Below are 23,991 nucleotides of genomic sequence, written 5' to 3' on the forward strand. Positions count from 1 at the left end.
TCCCACCACCCATCTGGGTAACCTGTTCGAGTGCTTTACCACCCTCCTAGTGAGAAAGTTTTTCCTAATATCCAACCTAAACCTCCCTTGCTGCAACTTGAGACCATTGCTCCTTGTTCTGTCATCTGCCACCACTGAGAACAGCCCAGCCACATCCTCTTTTGAACCCCACTTCAGCTAGCTGAAGCCTGCTATTAAATCCCCCCTCAGTCTTCTCTTTTGCAGACTAAATTAGCCCAGTTCCCTCAGACTCTCCACAGAAGTGATGTACCCCAGCCCCTGAACCATTTTGGTTACCCTCCACTGGACTCTCCAATTTGTCCACATTCTCTCTGTAGCAGGAGGCCCAAAACTGGACACAGTACTCCAGATGTGGCCTCACCAGTGCCAAATACAGGGGAATAATTACTTTTCGTAATCTGCTAGCAATGCTCCTACCAATACAGCCCAGTATACTGTTAGCCTTCTTGGCAACAAGGGCACACTATTGACTCATATTCAGCTTATTGTCCACTGCGACCCAGGTCCTTTTGTGCAGACTGGTGCCCAGACAGTCAGTCCCCAGCCTGTACCGGTGCATGGGATTCTTTCATCCTAAATGTAGGACTTTGCACTTGTCCTTGTTGAACCTCATTAGATTTCTTTTGGCCCAGTCCTCCAATTTGTCAAGGTCACTCTGAATCCAAGCTCTACCCTCCAGCGTATCTACGACACCCCTCAACTTGGAGTCATCCACAACTTTGTTGAGGGTGCACTCCATCCCATGTTCCAAATCGTTAATGAAGATATTGAACAAAACCAACCCCTGGGGCACTCCACTCGAGACCGGCTGCCAACTAGACCTAGAGCCATTGATCACTCTCATTGAGCCTGATGATCCAGCCAGCTTTCTACCCACCTTACAGTCCAACCCATACTTCCTTCTAATTTCTGAATAGGCCTAGCACCCCAAGTCTCTGGTGTAACAAACAGTCCTGTCTTCCACAGTGGCAGGAGTGGATGCTTTAGAAAGATCCGGAGCCAAATGAACCCTTTAGTGGGCCCTAGGCAACCAAACTCATGGGCCCCTACTTAATACTGTATATTTATATTACTTTTTTCACTCAATAATGATACTATGTAAAATAAGCACAGCTGGGCTCCTTCACTTAGGGCTCTAGGCATGTGCCTAATTTGCCTATGCGTTAATCCAGCCCTGGGGAGAGCATATGCACAAGTAACGTCTAGGGTGTCATAGCTTCCCTGGCACCGTCATGGATTTACAGTGTTCTGTTTAGTAGCTTTTAATGGCTCTATCACCCATGAATTTGTCTAGTCCCTTTTTGAACCTGGTGGTATCTGCTTCCGCACCCTCCTGTGATAATAAGTTCCTCAACTTAACTATGTGCTGCATAAAAAAGTACTTCCTATTGTTATTTGAAAACCCATTTTATACTAATATCAGCGGGTGCCCTCAAGCTGTAATATTCAGGGACCTGGTGGATAACAGTTCCCTATTCACTTTGTCTATACCTTTCATAATTTTGTAGACCTTTATTATCCCCACGCAGCTGCCCGCTTTCCAAACTGAAGAGCCCTAGCCTTTTTAATCTCTCCTGGTATAGCAGCTGTTCCATCCCCCGGTCGTCTTGGTCGTCCTTCCCTGTACTTTTTCTATTTCTACTATATCCTTTCTGAGATGCGGAGACCAGAACTGCACACAGTAGTCAAGATGTGGGTGCATCGTGGATTTGTATAGTGGCATGATGATATTTTCCGTTTTGTTTTCAATTCCCTTCTTAATGATGCCTAACATTTTATTAGTTTTTCTGGTCGCCGCTGCTCATTGAGCTGAGGTTTTAGAGCACTATCTACAATGACTCCAAGGTCTCTTTCCCGAGTCGTAACAGCTAGTTCAGAGCACAGCATTGTTTACATATAATTGAGGTTATTTTCCTCATGTGCATTACCTTGCACTTGTCGACAGTGAAGTTCATCTGCCACTGTTTTGCCCACTCAGTCCGCTTTGTGAATTTTTCTGCAGCTCCTCTCTATCTGGTTGGGATCTGACTACCTGAAAGAGTTTAGTATTATCTGCAAACTTGGAGATTTCACTGTGCACCCCTATTTCCAGGTCACTGAAATGAGAATGCCCAGCACAGATCCTCGTGGGACCCCACTTGTGACTGCAGGCTGTTCACTGGCAGTGATTTTGTGTGAAACAAGGGCCCCAATCTCAGTTTGCATGTCTAGATGCTACTATAAAATGGAAGAATACAAACCAGGGGGCCTATGGGCTGCTGACAAAGCAGGTGAATGTACGGGCAAGTTCATGGACAAGAAGTCTTGATTCAGTTATTGCCAGCTGCAATATCTGTATTCCTCAGCTAAGAGCAGAATTTTAACCAGGATTCAAGCTTTCCTCCCTTTGCCCTGCCCTACTTTAGTCTTTTCCCTCATGCGCCTCAAAGTCCTGCTGATAGTCCTTTCTCCACGGGCACAGGCTCAACAGAGCCGGGTACAGACTTCTAGCCCAGGAAGGCAATATGGTTGCGAGTGTCTGACCTTATATTTTCTCTAATTCCTTGCATTACAAGACCCCTAGATAGTCTAACTGCAGTAGGGACACTAGTGTGCCTTGTGTATACCTTAAGTGCAAGAGTTAGAGATCATTCCTACCCAAAACAGGTCACAGTCTAAACAGACAAGACAGACAAACCAATGGGAAATAGAAAGGATAAGATATGGGCACTTGAAAAAAGGCAAGTCTTATTATCCTGCCCACAAGTTTGGCCTTGTCCAACCAATAATGGAGAGCCTTTCAAGAGCAGGCTTCCATTAAGGATGCTCCATCTCTGTTCCAACAAAATTTGAATTTAGGAGCTACTAGAGGAGGTGTCCCAGATGTTCTCAGCTGCAGAGAAGGTGAGCATTGGATGCTAAATAAAGTGAATAATATCTCTGTGCAGAATGAGCTAGGGATGGGTGCCCAGGGAGACTGAGGGAAAGGAGAGAAGATTGAACAGGTAGTAAATTTTCAGAATTGCCCCAAAAAGCATATCTTCTAAGTAAATCCAATAGCGTGGGCTGTCTGTCTACATGTAATGTATTCCTTATTAATAATGTAGCTATGATAGAGGCTTTTATTGATCTTCAATATATAAATCTAACCTCCCTATGAATAAAAAATGTAATAAGATCTTTGAAATAGACTAAATAATAGCATGCGAGCTCTAAATGACAGGGATAAATTGCAGCGCTATGGAAATTGCTAATGGATGGCAGTCCAGGCCATTTGCCCATGAACTTGCTAGCGACAGTCAAAAGCAGGGCAATAATGCTAGACTGCAGCCTCTGAACTACTCCCTTGCAGTTAATTATTATGGACATCAGGCACATCTTTGAAGATGGCCTGGATAAGTTTCTGCTTAGTTCAAATTGAATCTCAAACAGGGTATAGCCTGAAAGTTTCTGGTGGGGCTTGAGGAAAGAACACCGTATAAAGAGGGATTATTATAGTGTCATTTCACATACTATGTGGCACAATACATACATGGTCATGTTTTAAGTTTTTATTAGAGTTGTGCAAAACTCAGCAGCTCGGCTTGTAGGAATGTATTATGAACTTGTTGTTTGCTGTGGTTCATCTGGTCTGAGAAAGGTACTTTGTGCCCAAAAGCTTCTCTAACATACCATATTCACTTAACTACAAGGGGGGGGGAAAGCCCCTTGCCTTATATTTGCATACAAGGAAACCTCACTAAATATATGGTCTGTCTTTGAACTGCTGCTAATATAAGCATGTGCTTAGGAATGGAAACCAACTGTGAAGTTTATGAAATGCAGCCAACACTTGCAGTGTCTACACGTAAGTGCAGAGTAGACTAATTAGCTGTGGAGTAGAGCATCTCTGTCTAAATGTGCAATGGTATTAGGCTGTAGTAAACTAATTCATGCCACAGTAAAATAGTACTATCAGGGACTCTACTAAATTACACTGGGGTAATTTACTGTGATTAAATGCATGTTTAATCTGACCACAGGTGCAAATTGTGCCTGGTCATCCCAGCCAGCCGGGGGCCGGATTCCTGCCTGCTACCTGTCCGCACTTTCAGCACCCTCGTGTCCCAGCCAGCCCCTTCACTGACCGATGCTGGCACCCGGATCCCAGGGCTAAGCAGCCCTGGCATAAACTGCTCTGCCCAGGCTCAAATTGCTGCTGTCCCAGGAGCGCATGTAGTCGTTGCACTTAAGAGTAGCTTACTCTGGCTCAGACTGCTCCGGAGTTTATTGTTTCGCTTTAATTGCATGTGTAGATGCACTCACTGAGTGTGACTGTAAAACACGTGGTCCATATTGAACAAACATGCCAACAGGAACCGACCACAAGGATAGCCCCCTGAATAAAATGTACGGTAGTACCCATTGAGTGCAGTTGTCCCTCAGTGCCAGCTCTTTTTCAAGTCATAGTGAGCCCATATATTACATACAATTCAACTTCCTTTTTACTCCCACAGCCGAGCTGCACCTTTCTTTCCTATTTCCAATGATTCCCGTTTCTTCACCAGCCCTAAATGTCTGGCAAACATCAACACACGGGGCCCCAAACAGTCGACCTCTTTTGGCCCCTCTCTCAACCCGTCACGGGTATGATTAATGTGGCCCTGCCCTCCATGAGATGGAGCCGGACTAGGCTGCATTACGTCTCATGCATATAAATTTTTGGAGCAGCCTAGGACTTGTGACAAGAACACCCAGTTCCTTTCACGAGTGGGGTGATAATTAGTACATGGATCCTTTGTAACAGGTATCTGGAGTAAACGCACATACTGAGCAGTGCTGAGCCACCATGGGTTGAAATGTTGTTGACTTGTGGGGCCCAGCTCAGTGAGCTATATGCTAAATCTTGACCTTTTTGGCTTTGGAGTAATTTGGTACTGTTTGCTGGTAGTAGGGCCACTTATGGTTCTGGACTCTTGGATTTGGAATTAGTTTTGGCTAATTGGGCCTTGGATACAAATTCAATTAAATAAATAAATAAATACCACGATCGAGAAGGTGGTTTCCCAGGGTGAGGTCTGCCCCTGTACTCTGGGCAGGTTGACCCCTGCAAGTGACCCCAAATGCAGGAAACTCAATTGCACAATTTTGTGGCAATGGGGCGGGTGGAGGTATTGCTTTCTTGTTTCCCCCCTGGCTTGCTCCCCAGCCTTTTGGCTAGAAGCAAGTGAGACATGGGGGGCATCCAAACTCCAGGGTCTCTGGGCCCTGGGCTTGCACGCTGGATGCCTGCCACAGATTTAGGGAGTATCTGTAACCTGTCTGATGGGTTTGGGAAGGATACTTGCCTAGTGGTACATCCACACAGACTTGCCTCTGCTCAGTGGAAATTGGGAACTTGCCTATTGGGCTCTGCCCAATAGAATCCGGAACTGTTTTGGCCCTTGAAACAAAATTAAAAAAGAAGGTTTGTATTATATATAAAGTAGTTGCCAAAGTGGTTTTATGGAGTAGGTATGAATGCTAAAACTTGCAGCAGTTTCCAAACAGTTAAATGGATCATTTCTGGATTAACTAAGTTTATGGGTGCTATATGCAAATTACTACAGGTATGTTTATTTCAAGGCCATTTTTTTCAAATTTCCTCTTTACTTCCCTGTGCTCAGGGAGAGCAGGGTCCAACTGTAAAGATGGGGCAGGGGTGGGGAATTTGGGGCCCAGAAGGCAAAGAGCCTACCTGAGCCCCACAGATTTATTTTTCCTGCTGTAGCAGTGGGAGGGAGAAAAATTCAAGACAAACCTCCAATAATTAGATTCTTTAACTGGAAAAGTATAACAAATGTATACATTTTCCATGTGCAGAATCTAATTATTGTGGGGGGGATGCCTTATAATGAGGATCATTTTATATTTGAGTAAATATGGTATATAGTTAGTAAAAGAAAAGATATCATTATTGGTTTTTATATAATACCTGGACTATCACAGCTACAACAACACTCTAACCCTATGAAAAAGCAGATCAGTCCAGAGTGCCATATTTTGCCTAGTTTTAAATTGAAGTTAGTAAATTCTACATAGGTTTGCTCACAAATTAGTTTTGGTTTGCTCAAAGCTCTGCATAGCTTTGGCTATCTACCTATCTATTTCACATGCTAGCATATCGATTCCCTGATTTTGTACCTAGTTTCTATTCTTAGTTGTACTTAATTGGCTGGGGTGATATGATCCCAGCACCCATTCCTGCCCAGGGCAGGGGGTTGGACCTGATGATCTGTTTAAGTCCCTTCTGACCCTAAGTACTATGATATTATGATCCCTAACACCTATTTTAGTTTCCCTATAGGTAAAATTGAGATGAATGATACTTCCTTTCTAAAGCAAGTTATCATCTATGGATGAAACAGCCTATAGATATGAGATGACTGGTATTATTATTCATGTTTTATGAAACATTTTTTCTACAGTTCTACCTTTTAGTGAGCAAAAGGAAGTTGATTAGTATTTAGCTTGGGTTCAAAAAGAGTTACCCAGAGAAACACAGGCTGATTCACATGCATAATAATAGTAATAATAGCAATAATAGCTAACTCTTGAATAATGCTTCCTATCAGTATATTTCAAAGGTAAACTCAGGCACAGGGAGATTAAGTAATTTAGCAAAGCAGCCAGCTGGCCAATGGCACAGCTAAGAGAAACCCGAGTCCTAGTCTAGTGCTCTTATCACTAGCCCATACTGGTTCCTAATAATGTGTATGCATTATGCCTGCTTCTGCCCAGCCCCATGAGCTCCTAACTCTTGTCTGGATTGCTAAAATTCATTCCAAAAGTTTAAGAACATAACCAGGCATCAAATAGTGCAAACCCACAGGCAGTGTGTGACCCTGGTGCTTCTCTCTATGCTAGAAAGAAACTTGCCAAAAAGCTTAAATACTTCATTAGTCTTAATCACATGCCATGCCAGAATACCCTGCAAAAAGCAATCAGGTGTACAGACAGACATGGCATCCTAAGTCGCAGGGTTCCTGAAAGTTCAAGGGACCTCTTTAGTGCTATATTCTGCCCTGACCAAGGAGAGTCAAGTATATGTTTTTTCTAAACCTGAATATACTGGATATGCATATTACGTACACTGCTCCTAAGCTTGTCCCACAACCCCCTGCTCCCTGTGCACGGCATCAGCCGCCTTTGCCGTAGCTGTCCGATGGCTATCCTATTACAGGCTCTGAATCCAATCAAAAATAGGGAAATGAAAAGGCGAGGGGAAGAACTTCAACCATTGCAAGTGGAGCAGCAGAACATTAACACTAGAAGATATTCCAATTAATATTAAGACAATTAAACTGGAGGATGGAAGTGCGAGGCTCATTAGCTGTCTGACTTGGTTGCGGCACTCATGAGGGATGTGAACGTGTTAATGGCAATATGCTAGTGTAGTGCTGTATAACCAGTCTAATTGCATTAACAGTTGATCAATCTGGGCTGCAAAGTGGCACACGGTGATTATTTTCTTTTAACCCAGCACAGTTTCCAGGAGCCCATGAACTGTATCAATGAAGACAAGCAAGTGCAGGGAAGCTGGACCCCATGATCTCTCTGATGCAATGAGAGAGGCGGCAGGAGCTGTGTTTCGCTGAACTAGAGGTCAGGATACATGGGGATGAGGACCGAGTTTTGGGCGCAGCTAATAGATAATGGGTGAAGGCACAAGGGAAATGGGATGTTATCCGAAGCTCTTCTTCCCAAGCAGCTGTTGGTGGATCAACGGGTTTGGCAATAAGACTTACTCTTGCGACTTGTCATCCTCAAAGCACTTGTGGCGACTAGGAACAGAGGTGGGAGCCAGATGTTTGACATTTACTCACAAGCTAAATCAAAATCACCTGCACGTTCACTACTACTGCAGCTATAAACTAAGTCACGCGGGAGGAAAATGTAATCATTCCCACTTTACAGATGGGGAAGGGAAGCATGGAGAAAGTACTCAGCGACTTGACCAAGGGCACACAGGAGGAACAAAAATGAAACCCCAGTCTCCTGCGCTGTAGCCAAATATTCATTTGGGAAGTTGTCTGCCTCCCTGCCCTTCTGCAGCTTGTGGGGCGCATGCAGGATTCGCTTCCTGCCTTAACCTGCTGCATAATGTTGGCACAAGCTAGTGTTAAACAGCTGCTGTGTACCATCCCAATGGGAGCTGGCTGCACTTCAGTGGTGGATGAAGTGAGCCCTGTGTATACAGCCTGTAAAACACTTCGGATCCTTTGGGATGAAAGGCAGTATATAAAAGTGAAGGATTATTATGGTCAATACATTTGGGTCTACTAAGTGCAGGTCTATTGTGTGTGTAATTGCCAGGCAATCTGCAGGAACATGCTTCTCTGTAGCTACAGGGTGTTTTATTTGCTAAGTAACCCTCTGGATGGTGATATTGTTCCAAAGGTTCAGTGCCTGCTTGTTGCAACTTGCCGTGTTACCTACTCGGGATGCAAAGTGCTAAAAACACCTCCCTAAATCCCTGCAGCAGATACCATTACTCTGCAAACTGACCCCGTCAGTGCCAGGATCTCTGTCACTATTGCAATGCAGGTGAAAGCCAGACATGCCTAGGGTGTGGAAAAATAGAGGGGGGGGGGGGGGGGGGCTGAAGCAGGAATGGCAAAGGAAGAATCTTTGCAAAAGTTAGAGCTGCCAGGTTAAATAAAAGGCTTTGGCTTGTAGGAGTGCAGAACGCTAATGCGGTGTGAGGCAGCGAGCGAAGCAGTGAGGCCAGAGAGCAGCAAGGAGGAGCGAAGCAGCCGTTGAAATGCACACATTTCCATGCCCCAGGAGACTGTGCCTGCTACTTGACATCCTCCCCTCTCTCTGATCAACATGGGATTTGACACGCTGATGAACAGCAAAAGGTCTGTTGCTGGCTTATGCCTGCCACTTGTGTGACAGGGATAGGGTGATGATGAGCTACTTTAAAAGGGTAAAGGACCAATCTCCTAAGTGCCCTTCCTTGCTGCACATGTACCCCATCACCCCAAAAGAAATCAGGACTCAAACTGGCAGAGATGGATGGGCTAGCTTATGTTGGGAGTCACAGCTCTGAGACTTGGGACTGCACTGGCTCTGCTGCATGAGGTCCAAAAACCTCTCTCAGGGCTATCAATCTTCGAGAACTGAGCCTTGCCATCAAGGTCCTGCTGTGACCCTTCCAGGCCTGGGTTGATTTTGTGCTGCCACGTGTCTCAGACTGTACCCGACCTGCAATGAAGGGTGTGCATCCATCCCCAGCCCTGCTGTTCTTGGCAGAAGATATATGGCTTTCATTATGGTTTAAGTATTTCTTCCATGTCATGCCCATCAAGTGGAGCCCATGGAAATTACAAGGACAGCAGAGAAGGGGACCCTTGAGGAGGGAGAGCAAATGAACACTAAGTGAGAGGGGATCCATTTCCTCAACAGCACTCTACAGACATGTCCTCCATGGCCTTTCCCCCCTTCCCTTTCTGGGATAAGGGTCTGAGGAAGCTGGAAGAAATGTCCATTAATGCCTAACCCCGCTTCCCTCCACCACAGCACTGCTCTATGTCCTTCTGCATCCATTATACTTGTCCATAAGGCCAGAACTGCCCTTTCCCTTCAACTGATTATTTCTAGGCAGGTTGTAACCCATACGATCCCAGAGTAACATTTGTGAGCATATAGCTGAGCCTTAAACTCCCCCATCCTGCACTTCTGAATTATATGGGAGCTACAGACATAAACCTAGGGTCTAGCATGCTATTTTAGTCCATTCCCATGGACCTGAAACATCTTCCATGGCTTATAGCAGGGTTTATGTCCTTGGTGGCAGCTCTGGGCTTGACAAAAATGGTACAGGCATGGCCAAAGGGAGACTCAAAGCCTTCAAAGCACTTAGGCACCCAAGCCCTGAATTTCATTCACTGAGTATAGCCCCCATTTGAGGTTCCTACCTCACTTAGTATAAGTGGGGATGGAGGAGTCAATAGCACTCCCGATCTCTCTCCTGTCGTTTGGTGCCTCAGTATATCTTGAGCGCCTGGGTCTGCAAGCCCAGCACCATCAACCCAAGGCTAAAATCTTAAACCTGCATTGCCTTCCTATCAGAGTGCATGACATGAGTGTCTGGGGATGCGCTCCACAGCTGGGGTATGTGCTATCAGGTTGTTTTTTGTTGTTGTTTTTTTTTTGGGGGGGGGGGAGGGTTGGTATTTGGTTCTCACATTTTTGCTTGCACTGATTTTAGTGGGATGAGTGCCAAGAATGAGTATGCTTCATGGGTGAATTTTACCCAGTGCCAAAAGCTAGCAAGAGGCTTGAGCACCAGTTACACCCTTCTTAAGTAGTCAGTGATTTAAGTGCTGCATGGGTCTGTGCACGGTTGAATTTCAGACAAGGTGAGTAAAGGGTGCTGGATTGGGCCTTGATTATTACCATAGGATGGAGCTAGCCCTGTCTCCCTCTTCCGCTCTGCTCTCTGTCTCCCTCCCCTCCACCCAGCCCTCTGCAGATTTCTGCTGCCTCCAAAGATTTTCACCTGAAGACTTAACAAAATGGGGCATTTATTTCCCGCTGAATGCCTCTCACCAGCGATAGGCTCCAGCACCCCGCACAGTGAGTTGTTTGTTTCCCCCTGCATGTTAAAATCAATGGTGTTTGTTCATCGTGTGGAATGACAGCTCATTTCTCTGGACAGGTTGGCTTCACAATTGCTTGTTCAAGAGGAAATCTGATAAGAAACAATAGGCTGTTTCTTGGGAGCATTAAACTGCTGTATTCTAATTCCAGCTCCCGTCTCACTCAGTGTATCTTCATTTTTTCTCTTTTCTTTTCATATTGATTTCCATTTTTCCAGCCCCCAAACATTAGAAATCATGTAAGGACATATTAGTCTGTCTGTAAGCACCTCAGAAATAATAATCAGACAAGTCGTGCAAGCCAAAACTTATCGCAAAATGGGAAGGAAGGGGAGCTAAGACAATAGACCAGCAATTCTACATGCAATCTTCTTGCAGCAATGAGGATTGTGAGACAAGTCTTCTTCTAGGTCTACTGCTGGTTCTGATGCTAGCTCTCCTGACAGATGTGTAGCTCCCTGCTGTAACTCATGGTGCTTTACAGGATGCGCCATGAATTACAGCATTTTCTCCCGCACCCCTGACCCAACAGATGTTTGGTGTTGGGTCTGGGGGGGTTGAGGGATTGAGCTCTGGTTTGGAGCAGCTGCATTTCTGCAGCTTGTCTCCCCTAGCGTTGCCCCCCAACCCCAGTGCAGTCTTCAAAATGGGGAGTGGGAGAGGGGAGGGAGCTCTGTCTGGGGCTTGCCCAACCTGCACTGGAGGGTGGAGAGGGTGGATTGGAGCCCCCCTACTTTGGAGACGGGGTCTCCAAGCCACCCACCCCACCCTTTAGCATAGGTTGGGCAAACCTCAGACAGAGCTCCCTTCCCCCTCCCCCACTATTCTGAAGACAGCAGTGCAGGTGGGGATGGGCTGTAACAGCCCAGCGTTGCTCCCGTCATGGGCTGACAGATGTTAATGAAGGCACTCCACTTTGGAGCGCCTTCATCTGAACCCTTCTACAATGAGGGTTCAGATAGTCACATGATCAGACACTTTTAAAGCACTCTGCAGCCATGCCCTTCTGTAAGGGCATGGCTGTTGAGTGCTTTCAAGGGGCTGATTGCATGAAAATGTCATTGCTGCCTGTGCCCTTCTTTACCTGTGTGACCTTGAGAGCGAGGCCTTTTATCTTTGGTCTATAGAAGCAGAGAATAACACTTTGCCTCACAAAAACAGTATGATATTATTATCATTGTAAAACAGGGGAGTGAGGACACTTGGGGTACCTACTGCTTGCTCTCTTCCTGATAATCTGAAAGACTTCGTACCTGTGTAACTAGTTCCTTACCTCACTCATTACCTAGGAATCACATCAGCTATGAGCCTTGGTTTCCCCATCTTCAAAACTATGATCTCTACTGCACAATGGAGAGGGGAGGATGAGTTTCTAAGGATACTACAGGAAAGACTCTGGCGAAGTAAAAGCTGTATGCACACTGAGCCACATACACTCCCCTTTGCTGCATTAAATCCCACAGAGAAATGTCCCCAAGTTACAGAGAAAAAGCAAGGTCAGCAGTAAAGATTTTGCAATGACCCTGCTGTTGGTCAGAAGCATAACCTGAACTAGAGACATTCAATGTGGCCTTCTGCTACGTCGGCTAAAGGAAAAACTCCAGTACCTGCCAGAAATATCTTATCCTCTTGGGTGGCCCAGCCATAGGACTCTAATGCATGCACCGACACAGTTGACATATGACTGGCTTGCATATGACTCCACTCTTCTCATAGCTCACAGTCTTCTTGCTTGATGTCCTGTCCTGCTCTGGGAGCCTCCTCGCCCTACATCCTGTTCACTTATTCCCTACAGGTCTGTTGCACACTGATAGTGATTCACCAGTGGCCTGACACATTTGTGCGCATTCCTCGAGTCAAGCTGAGAAGAGCGTGAAATGCTGGTTCCAGCAGTCCTCAAGAAGGGCTGCAGCGGTGAGCAAAGCAGCTGCGATTACCAGACAGATGGCAACAAATATACATGTTAAACACATGGAAATAAGAGCAAATAGTGAGGATGAAGAGACAAATATTGAACAGGGTCCAGCACTGAAACTAAACAAACACTAGGAAATGAGAAGCTTGTTGAAATGAGATGAGCACTGGGAATAGGCAAAATGCTGGGAATTGAACCAACAAGTGAATCAAAGCAGCACGGAGCAAAGCGCTGCAGCAGAAACCAGGCCTTGCAAGGTATAAGCAAGGAGCATGCAACAAGCAGAGCCAGGAATGCATGCCTGAGAAACCACGCTTCACATTTGGGAGCTGGTGGTGCATGCACAAGGGATGACCACAAATGCTCTTGAAACAAAGTGAGCACAGGGGACTGTGCCTCCTGCTTCCCATTTGGAGGGTATGGCAGTCGTGCTGGGGCGGAAGCGTGCACCGGAGACTCTACCAGGCATGCCAGTGATATATGTGCTCTGGGGACCATATTAAGCATAAAGGGTTTGTAGTAAATTGTTGCCTGCAGCTGGAGATAGAAAGCGAACGTGGCTACAGAATGGCATTACAGCACAGGTTCTTTTGGCCTCCCTTCCTTCCTTTCCCTTACCACCTATTTTCCCTGCCTCTTTGCACATTGCTGCAAACCCTAGTTAGGGTGAGATCCTCAGAGCATGTAATCCAACTGCCTGCCCTAATGCAGGTGGATGGCACCTGGAAGGAGGCACAAGCTGTTGACCTCAGCAAACCTGCCACGTGCTGGCGAGGCATTCCTACAGCCCTCTTGGGCTTCTCTGCGCAGCTGCGGCTAGTGCAACGTGCTTCTGGTACTTGACTCGCCCGTCCTTTGTAGCCACCTACCAGGGACTGTAGACACCTTGGTGGTGATGTAACGTGCCATAAACTTTATTGGCACCACTAATTGGGTCTGCTGCTGCAGCAGCCACCTTGCCAAATAATGACAATACGCGAATTATAGGAGAGGAGCCCTAGATGGCGTGAGGGGACTCATCACTCATTTGCAATAAATGGAACATAATTGTCTTTGTAAACACCTTCATTATAAAGTAATCATTTTGTGCTGTTCTGCTTTGACGGGCACGTGGTGCAGAGGCCTTTTGCTGGCAGCCAGAGGAACAGGGCTGCAAAAGATGGAGTGGAGTAAGATCCGGGGCTGCTGGCCATTAGAAACACACGCTATCTGCATCTGGTTTTGAACCCTTTCATGCTGAACAGGGGACATATCTAGTGAACTAACTGCTGGATTTACTCAAATACAAAATGAGGGCTTTTCTCCCAATCAGCAGGGGAGGGGTTATATCAGTGTACAAGGAAACCTCAATAAATACATTGTCCATCATGTATGCAATATCTTAAGCAAGGCAATGTGTGGGGAACAGACACACAGATAAGGACTGACTTTTTGAGGTGGATACCTGGCAAAGGCAGAGCTGCAACCTAGCTGTCCTGTATTCTCAGCTGAAGAGCTCTCCAGCAGAGTCCATGAGCATGGGCACTGCAGCAAGCCTCAGTGGGTTGTACTCGCTGGTTGGCACTTGTCTTCCCACTTCTCTAGCACCTACCTCCTCTCTCCCCTTCGTATGCTCTTTGTCCTCCCGATAGAGGACCTTTTCCTAACAGCTCCTGCCAGATGGAACAATTCCTGCATTTCCCTGGCTATGTATTACCTTATCTCACTCCTATCCCCATCTTTAAATCTGCATGTTGGAAACTTTGCTCTCCAAAGGACCCAGGCCTGCAAAGACCTGAGCCCGGGCTGAACTTTATGAATGTGCGCGGTCCCATTGTCTCTGTGGCCGGCACCGAGTTCCCCAGGGCTGGCGTGATTGCAGGTCCACCACTTAATTTTACTGAGGGTTTTTTGGTAGCAGCTTGCCTGAAAGATGTTGAATAATAAATCCTGTATTGTCCTCATTACAATCCAGGAATGCAAGAGAGCTCATTTGTTGATTTAGATCTGCTCTGTTATTTAAATGAACCAGGCAATTTATTTAAAATTCCTTTGCTAGATTTCTAGTATTGTGCACTCCTGAATTTTTTTCCCCCCAAAAGAGTTGAGCTGAGTGCAGTTGAGGACCAGGGAGACTGAGTGACTCACTACAAGTTAGAAATGAGTTTGGGCTTTTCACATCTACCCAGTGGTTTGCCCTAGTGAGCAGGTAGGTGCCCGGGAGCTGCTCCTGTGTGGAGGCCTATTTGAATAATAAAAGATGAGGGTTGGTAGGGACCTCAGGAGGTCATCTCATCCAACCCCTTTCTCGAAGCAGGACCATCCTCAGCTAGATCATCCCAGCCACGGCTTTGTCTAGCTGGGCCTGAAAAACCTCCAAGGACGGAGACTCCACCACCTCTCTGGGTAACCTGTTCCAGCTTTACCAGCCTCCTAATGAGAAGGGTTTTTTTTCCTAATATCCAACCTAAGCCTCCCATGCTACAACTTGAGCCCATTGCTCTTTGTTCTGTCATCTTCAGATCGAGGATGGGCAACCCTTGCCATGCGTGCCAGTGTGTGGCACACAAAGGCATTTTGCTTGGGACGCCCGCGTTGGGGAAAGGACCAGGGCTCTGCTGCCACAACAAGGATTGGGACCCTTGTGCCTGCCCTGCTGGCACGCCAAGTTGAGGTTGCAGGTGTTTTTGGCATTCTGCCCCAAAACGCTGCCAACCCCCGATTTGAATGAAAGCTAGTTAAACATTTAGAATCAACATTTTGAGGATTTTTTTTTACTATTTCTTTTCTTGAGATTTCAAAGAAAAATACTGGGTGGAATTGTGGTGTCTTCTTATTTCTCACCCAGTACTGGTGTCGTACTCTCTTCCTTTCCCAGTTACTGTTCAGGAGATTAACAGCGAAAGAAAAAAAGAGCTGGGGGTGGGGAACAGCAAAGCTATGCACATTTATTTACAAGTCTAGCAATACTGTCGGCTAAATATTTACAGGCGTTTAAAAAAGGGAAAATGATAAGAAGCCAGTCTTTCAGAAGCAATTGCAAAGGAAAAACAAAAGGAAACATTTGAACAATGACTGAATAGAGGAAGAAGTAAAACAATTACCTGATCAATCATAAAGAAGACTGATTTCCCTGGCAAAGTTATCCTATGAGGTATTCTTAGCAAAGTTTTTCTTTAGGAGCTAGCAGTCAGTTGTCTGTGTAGTATCCGTCAGAAACTAGACATGTGCTGGAAGCGGCAGTTTAGTTTTGTGGTTAACCTGTGGACGGGATCTCAAAAGGTCTCAGCTTAATTCCTATACCCCTGCCATGGATGCATTGAGACCCCCTTTGCACTTCAGTTCCTTGTTGGTACAACATAATGCTTCTGTCTTCCCATACCCTACGTCTTTTATGCTGTTATATTGCAAGCTTTGTGGGGGAAGAGGCTGTCTTGTAGGGCGTTTTACAGAGCACCTGGGATAATGGGGTGCTGATGCGAGTTAGGGTCTAGTGGTGCTCCCATAATAGAAATAGGAAACAACGATAAAACAATCCAGAGAGAGAACTGATAGAATCCAGGAGCCTGGGGAACCTATTTCCACCCAAAATACTACTTGAATATCCCAACCAAACAATGTATTCTGTGCCTTCATCGCTGGCAGCAATCCATGACCATGATGGAGTTAACCTCAGAATATTCATATACACCATAGGGATTCAGGAGATCCTGGAGATGGAAAATAACTACACATATGCATACAGATTACTGGTCCATGCATCCTCCAGATGCAGAATAACCATTCACAAATACATGCACAATGCTGGGCAGTGCCCTGTGTCAGCACCCCCCCGCTACTGCTGCTCCTGCTTCTATTTGCATTCCAATAACCTCAGTAGAAAGTACTGAAGGACTGAGATTTCTAAAGAGCTGTTTTGTAGTCCTAATTGTGCTCTTCTCCTTCAATAATTCATCAGCAAGATCAGCTTTTTTCTATTCTTTTTCTCTTATGCTTGTCTACCGAAATATAACACGTCACAGAAGTTCTAACCTTGCTCACCTGAAATAGCTTGCAAGTTTGTATTGGAAATATGACCACCTACCATTTGTGGCCAACACTGAGAACTTGCCTGCTGAGGGTAATGCTAACATGGAAATGAAGCTACTGCTGCGGGTAGCAAATTGCATGAGTGTCTGCAGAGATAAGACAGAGGAGAGAGTCCTGGAATAAAATGGAGAAAAGGTCAGGACTGCCGTGCCTTAGGAGAGCTGCAAAGGGGTTAGGACTGGAGTTGCTGGGAGGGAGCGGGGGTCTGCTATGGGTCAGGATTGAGAAGCACAGTACTGTTATTGGTACAGGAAGCACAAAGTCAGATGAACTGACGCTGCTACAGGTCAGGATTGCTGGTGGGTGAGAAGAGACAAGGGCCAGGTGGGGCTTCAGGTCAGGCCTGCAGAGCAATGTGCTGTTGGAGAGCTACGTATAAGAGGAGAACAGCAGAGGATACTGTATGTCAGGATCTAGGAGCATTAGAAAAGATGCACCAGAACACAAGGACTCGAAGAGCACAGGTCAGGAATTGACTGAGCTTTGTGGGGCTTCATTTCTGGAATAGCCGGGGCGCAGGTGATAGCAGGCAGCAGAGCCGAGAAGGGGAGCCTTGGGGAGCGGCGTGCAGTGTGTTCTGCAGTTCAATATCAGCCTCTCCGTTCCAGGAGCACCACGTCAAACCCACCAAAAAACCCCCAAATAGGAATGGAGCCGAGCCAAGCTCGTCGTGGGCAACAGCGGCGAAACCCCGCCATTCAGAAATGCTGGTAAAGGCAAAATGAGTCCCATTGTGAGAATGCAAGGAGCTTGAAGTTTCTGCTCTCTTATTTTTCCTGAACAGTTAAATTCATCCTCTTAGAAAATGAGAAACATATAAATAAAATCCATCTGAGTGATTCAGGTTGTCTGATTCTTCATCCATAGACACCCTTTCAATTTTTGTTTCAAATGCAATGGGTACAAATTGCAGGGCTTTGGTCAGCTTTTTAGACTAAAGGAAATTTTACAGCAGAGAAGAGACAGAGAATGGGTAAAGGGGTGGGGGGAGCTGAAATAGAAAAATTGCTGAAAAGCCTCTTGCAGCCTGTCAGGAGTATTAACTTAGGATGATGTAGGGGAAACAACTAAGTGGTTTTTGTGTCAGCTACACTGAATCAAACTTGTTCAAATATATGCATGCATGTGTGCAGTGGAGAATATAACGAAAGTAGCCTCTTAGTTTTAAAGGGTTTTTTTATGTTTTGCAAATATGAAGGAAGCTATGCATAAATTAGATTTGGAATGAAAGGAAAGAAAACCCACTGGGGGCTGCCTAGCTGTCAGGATGGTAGGCGGGGAGGAGGTAGATGCCTAAATGCCACAGTGATGGGCAGGTGATTGATAGATGAAAAGTGCCTTCCAAATGAAGAATTATCTATGCAGTCATAGGAATGGGGGAGAAATGGGTTAAAGCAACAAGATGGTTACATGCACATTTAAATACATCAGCATTCTGCCTATTATATCTAAGGCACACCCAGGTTTTGTAGTCAAAACCATGCAAGGCAGCGATTAGCAAGTATCACCTCTGGCTGATTGACCAGGTCCCCATTTGAAGCTGGGCTGCATGGCAGGAGGCCTTTACACCAGGCTCGAACTCATTTTCCTGGGTCTGGGGTGCGACACCTTTGCTGCTCTGCCATCCCACCCCATACGCATAGAGATCTTCCTGAAGAGCATAGGAAGGCCTGGCTGATCCCAGACCCTGCATTTGCTGGGAAGGAAGTACTTTCTGCTTGCCCTTTCTGCTTGGTTTCTCAGGAAATTTCTTTTCTGCGTGCATAGACTGCGACGCTCCCTCCCCTTACTAAGTTTTTCTAGGGAGCCCACCAGGTGGTGGAGGCAGACCATGTATGAGAATAGTCCAGCTATTGTCTCTTAGTGGGTGGTACATAGCTGCTATCTGAAGCTACTTTTTTCTTATTCTAGCCATCTGTGTCCTCTGGTTGGTGTTATTCCATTGGGTACAGCTTACAGAAGGTATATGCTGACAAAGAAAAAAAGTGGCTCTCCACTGAGACTGGCATCTTTCTCAGAAGCTGCACTCAAGAGGCAAACCTCCCAAAAGCATTGGCATTCAGTTCAGGAGATGGATTCGTACATGTGAGACTGCAGTGCCTAGTCGGGCAACCAAGGGTCTGCTGTTCTTTCTCCTCTTGAGGGACTCACTGCAAAGTCCACTGAAGTTAGCAGGGTCTTCTCATGCTCCTTGGATTGGGCTCTATACTTGAGATCTTTTATCTAGAGATAGTCTTCAAGAATGAGATATGACGTGTGTGTGTGGATGAGAGTGTGCACACACACATTTGTGGGCATGAGTGTGCATGCGCACTGTGCATACGAGCGAATGGACGTGAATCTGAGAGCCTGATCATTCCAGCAGCCTGGCTAGAGAAAGCAGCACCCTCCAGCTAATTTCCAAACCGTAGCAGAAAATAAAGCTGGGATGGTGCCAGCAGCAGAGCTTAAAAAGAAACCATGTTTGGCACCTTTGCAAAGAGGTGATGGGGGAGGAGGTAGCTCCAGTCTCTGCTACTTCATCTCGAGTCCAGAAGCAAAATGGCATAGTGCCCAAGTGCTATCAAGGGTTCTTAGCACAACAGTGGGGCATCAGCACGGCTTTTCCTTCTGCATCACTGCAGTTTAGTGTCTCCCTCTAGGGTGCAACTTTAAAACCAAGCAGCAAAGAAAGAGCATCTCTCCATCCTAGAGGAGCCTCGAAAGTGTCACTTAGGCAGCACCTAAAGCTACCCGGGCAGCTCCTCTTAGCGCTTGGCTCTTTGAATTACCAGATGACTTTATCACTGACTTCAGCTCTCTTCTGTTTGGCTTGCAATGAAATCCGTGAAGTGACTGGTTTTAATGTGTGTTTTGCAAACAAACAAAGCAAGAGCGATTATTAAGTCAAAGAAATAATTACGGTGGAGGATTCAAAGCAAAACAACATGGCCGCGAGCAGCTTCTTCTGGGATGATAGCCAAAATGGGCCCAGGCTTTGCTTTCCAGCAAGGAAAGTTTGATGTACTGTGGGCTGCCTCTCTACCCTACCAGATCTCCTGGCAGGCTATGTGAGAGCCTTCCCTGCCGCTAGTGCTATGCATGGCTGCTATCTCCAGTCCAACCCCCCCGGTGCAAACACTTGAAACTTTGCAGAAGTTCGGCTCTGGATCTAAATCTTTTAGCTTAGAGACATCCTTGTTTTTCTCCCTTGCCTCTGAGCTTCTCAGTCTCCCTCAGCGGTTATTTATTACTCCTCTGCAAAGGTGGCAACAAAGGAAGAATAAGGAATGAGCGGTCAGTTTGCAGCATGGTCAAAGGTTAATAGCAGAGGACCCAAGATATAATGATTGCTTCAATCAAGATGTATTTAATCTATTCCTAAATAGCTAGCTATGATTAAGACATAATGGCCCAGATCCTGAGCTCTTGTGAACCTGTGCCGTTCGCTCCCTGGAAGTCAACAGAGCCCATTTACGCCAGCTGAGAATCAGGGCTCTTATTTGTAACACAGACAACTGCCTCGCTCCTCTTCCTCCAAAGTAAGTAGAAGGGTTCAGACGCTTATAATTCAACGGGAGATCACTGAAGCAAACTTTGATGCTGATTTCCACCCACTGAGGATGTGGCATAATGTGACTGCACACTCAAGTTTAGCTCCGAGTGGATATTTTATGTAATGTTCCATACTTGGGTCATAGATACCGGCGAGACAAGAGGCCCAGTATCTCTGAGAAAGGCACATTGTTTTTACTGGTCAGCGACAAGGTGAAAAAGAAGGGCAAAGGATGTCCTCCATGATCTCATCTGTAATTCATTAGTACCTTGAAAATTACAGGCTGCCTTGATCTCCAAAACCAATAGAAGAGGAATGGGGAAAAAAAAAAATCCAAAGTTCATCTCCCAATAGCTTCTGCTTATTAGGTTCTGGCCAGAAGATTTAGCATGGACCACACAGATATCCTTGACAGCTACAACCCAAGGTCATTCTGGAAATTGTATTAAGGCCCAATGAGATAAGGTCCAATTAGAATTTCATTAGTTTGCTGAGAGGTTCTGGCTAATTGATGTTCTCGGTGTCTTGCTGAAAAGGCTATTACTTGTGTTTGTCCCTTGAACTGTGCAAGGTAGGTGGAAAAGAGGCATCATCCCTGCTATTCATTAGGTGTTTAATTATACTGAGTGCCAGACAGAGGTGATTTGAAACCACTTCAGCTCTAAAGAAAACAGGATTGGGGATCAGCTGCATCTTCCTCCTTGATGAACGTGCTTCAGTCCTTGTCTCGAGGGAAACGGGTTTTGATTCAGCAGAATGTGCAAGCCCATGCTTAACTTCAGACACTTCAGTTGTCCTCTTTCAGAACGTGCTCAAGAGCTTTGCTGGATCAGGGCTGTAAAACGTGTGCTGCATCTTCTGGCCAAAGCTTTCAGCTCATCGAGTTGGTCTGAAATGTGTGTCTAAAAAGAGGCTGCTAAGAACCAGGCAGGCTGTTTAATATAAGCAATACTGCATTAACCTTCTTTAAGGGCAGGAAGGACGGCTACCTCTTCTGACCCCTATCGCAGCAGGCTAAAGACTTTCATCCTGTTGGATGCTGGGGTAATGTTATTCTGTAAGTTGACCCCCTTCATGGGAAATTCAGGGTCATGCGAAGTGGCTCCAGTTGGCCGTGCTCATGTAGGAACTCCAAAAAAAGTCTGTGCTGACCATAACCTTGTGGATTTCTCTAGGAAACCCATGGCTGATCGAAAGGGGCTGTTCTGCATAAAAACAGTGCCAGTCGTTGCCTTTGCACGTCGCTATCGGAGGAACTCAAACCACTAAACGCAAGTGCTTGTCCGCAAACTTGTCTAAACGCAAGTGCTTGTCTGCGATCTGCAATGCTAATTGTGGGAGGACACGGCCAGAGGACCTTAAGGAGAAGCTGGGATGGAGCACAGTAATAATACTATGCCCCTTTCAGAGCCTGAGAAATGGAGACCCTAGGCCACACAGCAAGGCAAGCGGTGGGAAGCAACTGCAACTCCGTGAGTGATGGTGAAGGCACCGGGCACTAGTAGGGCAGTAACAGTGGCACGTTGTCATAGAGGAAGAATGATCATGTGGCGAGGATGCTTGCCTGGGTTTCAGGAGCCCTGATTTTAATTCCTACCTTGTTTTAGTGTGACCTTGGACAACTTCCCCCGGGCTCAGTCGCTGGCTAGTGCAAACCTACCTGCCTATGCTGAAGTCAGTGGAGCTGTGATGATTTACCCAACTAAAGGCCTGGTCCTGTCACTTCATATTTCCTCATCTGTTAAATGGGGATCCTTGCTCCCACCCTTTGCCTCTCTTATCTATTTAGGCTGTAATAATTCTGGCCCAGGAACAGTCCCTTACTACGTGTGTGGACACAGGGATGCCATAGACCAGCTGGGGTCTCTGCATATACAGTACCAATTCTAAGACAGTTCTTTGCTAAATGAAGCACATATATAATCATATAAGTGACACAACTTGTTTCATAATCTCTCCACTGAAACCCTGTCCAAAGGAGCCTGTTGCAACAAATATGTTGCTATAACTCACTTTCCTCCTAGGGAATAACCTTTTTAAGAGCTGTGCTGTAGCCTGGTAGAGCCACTCTATGGCACACTTGCAATCTAAAGTGTTTAGGGAACAAGATAAAGGAAAGCTCGCTCGACTTTCTAGATATATTTTTTAATAGCATCCTACCATCTGACATGCCACTTTTTGTAACAATTACATTTCTAACCCAGAAGCTTAATTGGATTTTGTTTAGCAACTTGTAAGATGTGGTCTTTCAACCTGACGACACCGCCGGTGGCATAAAGGAAAGATCCAATGTGGACTGAGGTGGTGAGAAGTGAGGTACTGTGCCAGGATGTTTCCCACTGTGTGTGTGGGTTGTGCAGAGGTTTTTGTTTCTTATCCCTTTTCTTTGAAGAACGTGATCAATGAGCAATTTAATAGCCAAAGGGGAACTAAAGAAATCTACAGTTACATTAAACAGGCAAAGGTGGAACTCCAGCAGCCTCCGGGAGTGTATTTATGCACTGCTACCATTTTCTTTTAAGGCTTTCACCAATAAACTGCAGAGTAGTTGAGGTTTTTGCTTGGTTTTCTTTTCTCTTTGTCCTCAGGGTGAGAGTTTGATGATTGTCTGAAGTCTACTATCCCATTCTGTTAAGCCCTGTAATTCTCTCAGAATTTACAATGTGCAAACCTGGTATTGTCAAAGAAACGGCTGGTGCAGGATATTAGTACTGGGCTACTGAGCTTGTCATCTACACGGAGCTGGTTTGATATTAGCAGGCCTGGAAAGGATTGTCAGCCCACCCAGTGTTCAGTGGTTGACATGAAAAGTAGAGAGGAGGTTAGAGTCGTGGGGTTCACTTTAGGAAAGGTGTGCAGCTCACCGGTATGGTGGTGATGGAGACAGTCCAAGGCTGATAGAAATTAATTGCCGTTCTCTATCAGACCAGTGGCTCACCGAGTTGAGTTGTGTGGCCATGGCAGTGGCTGGTGCTGCCAACAGTGTTAGGGGAAGGCACAGGAAGTCTTGCAACAGGAGTCATAGGATAATTTACCCCAAAGGAAAATTCTCTCCTTGCCCCTATTAGAGTTTAACTTCCCACTAACAGCTGTATCCATACTAATCCTAACAGACAAGTATCCACCTCAGAAAAACTGCCACAGTGATTGATCCCCCTGTCAGTATTTCAGCAGAGAGAAGAATGAATGAGACACATAAATTAAGCCATGTTTCTATTATAATTTATGGTGCCAAGAGGCCACATCCGAGATTGGGACTTCCTTGCATTAGGTGGTGTAACAGACTGTGTTAGCTTGCCAGAGCTTTCCGTCTAAACGACTTGGCTGTGGTCTCATGCATGCCAGGTCAATGGAGCTTGAGCTTTCTGGGCACGTCTACATGCGTGCAATTTTCCTGCGTAGTAACTGAAATTACTGCGCAGTACAGGCATGCGTCTACACATGCATGCCTGTACTGCGCAATAAGTATGGCGACTTACATAAATTTGATACTTGCATCATACAGGTATCAAATTTACGCCCTATTAGTTACTGTGTAATAATGCACATGTAGATGCCTTACTGCACAGTAACACTGTACGTGTGGACTGACTTGGGACTAACTTTAGTCCCAAGTCAGTCCCCACACAGTGTTAATGTTAACATTAACATTCATGTTAACACTGTGTGTGGACAGTGTTACTGTGCTTTAATGCCTGCATGTGTAGACACTGGCCTATTCCCGCTTACTGCACAGTAAATTTAAGCCGACGCAAATGCACGTGTAGACACACCATCCGAGTCGCATTACAACACCCAAGCCATACAGCCACAGTACCATCTTCACTCTTACACCTGGATATGCTCCC

This window comes from Alligator mississippiensis, chromosome 7, assembly GCF_030867095.1.
Source record: "Alligator mississippiensis isolate rAllMis1 chromosome 7, rAllMis1, whole genome shotgun sequence".
Lineage (NCBI taxonomy): Eukaryota > Metazoa > Chordata > Crocodylia > Alligatoridae > Alligator > Alligator mississippiensis.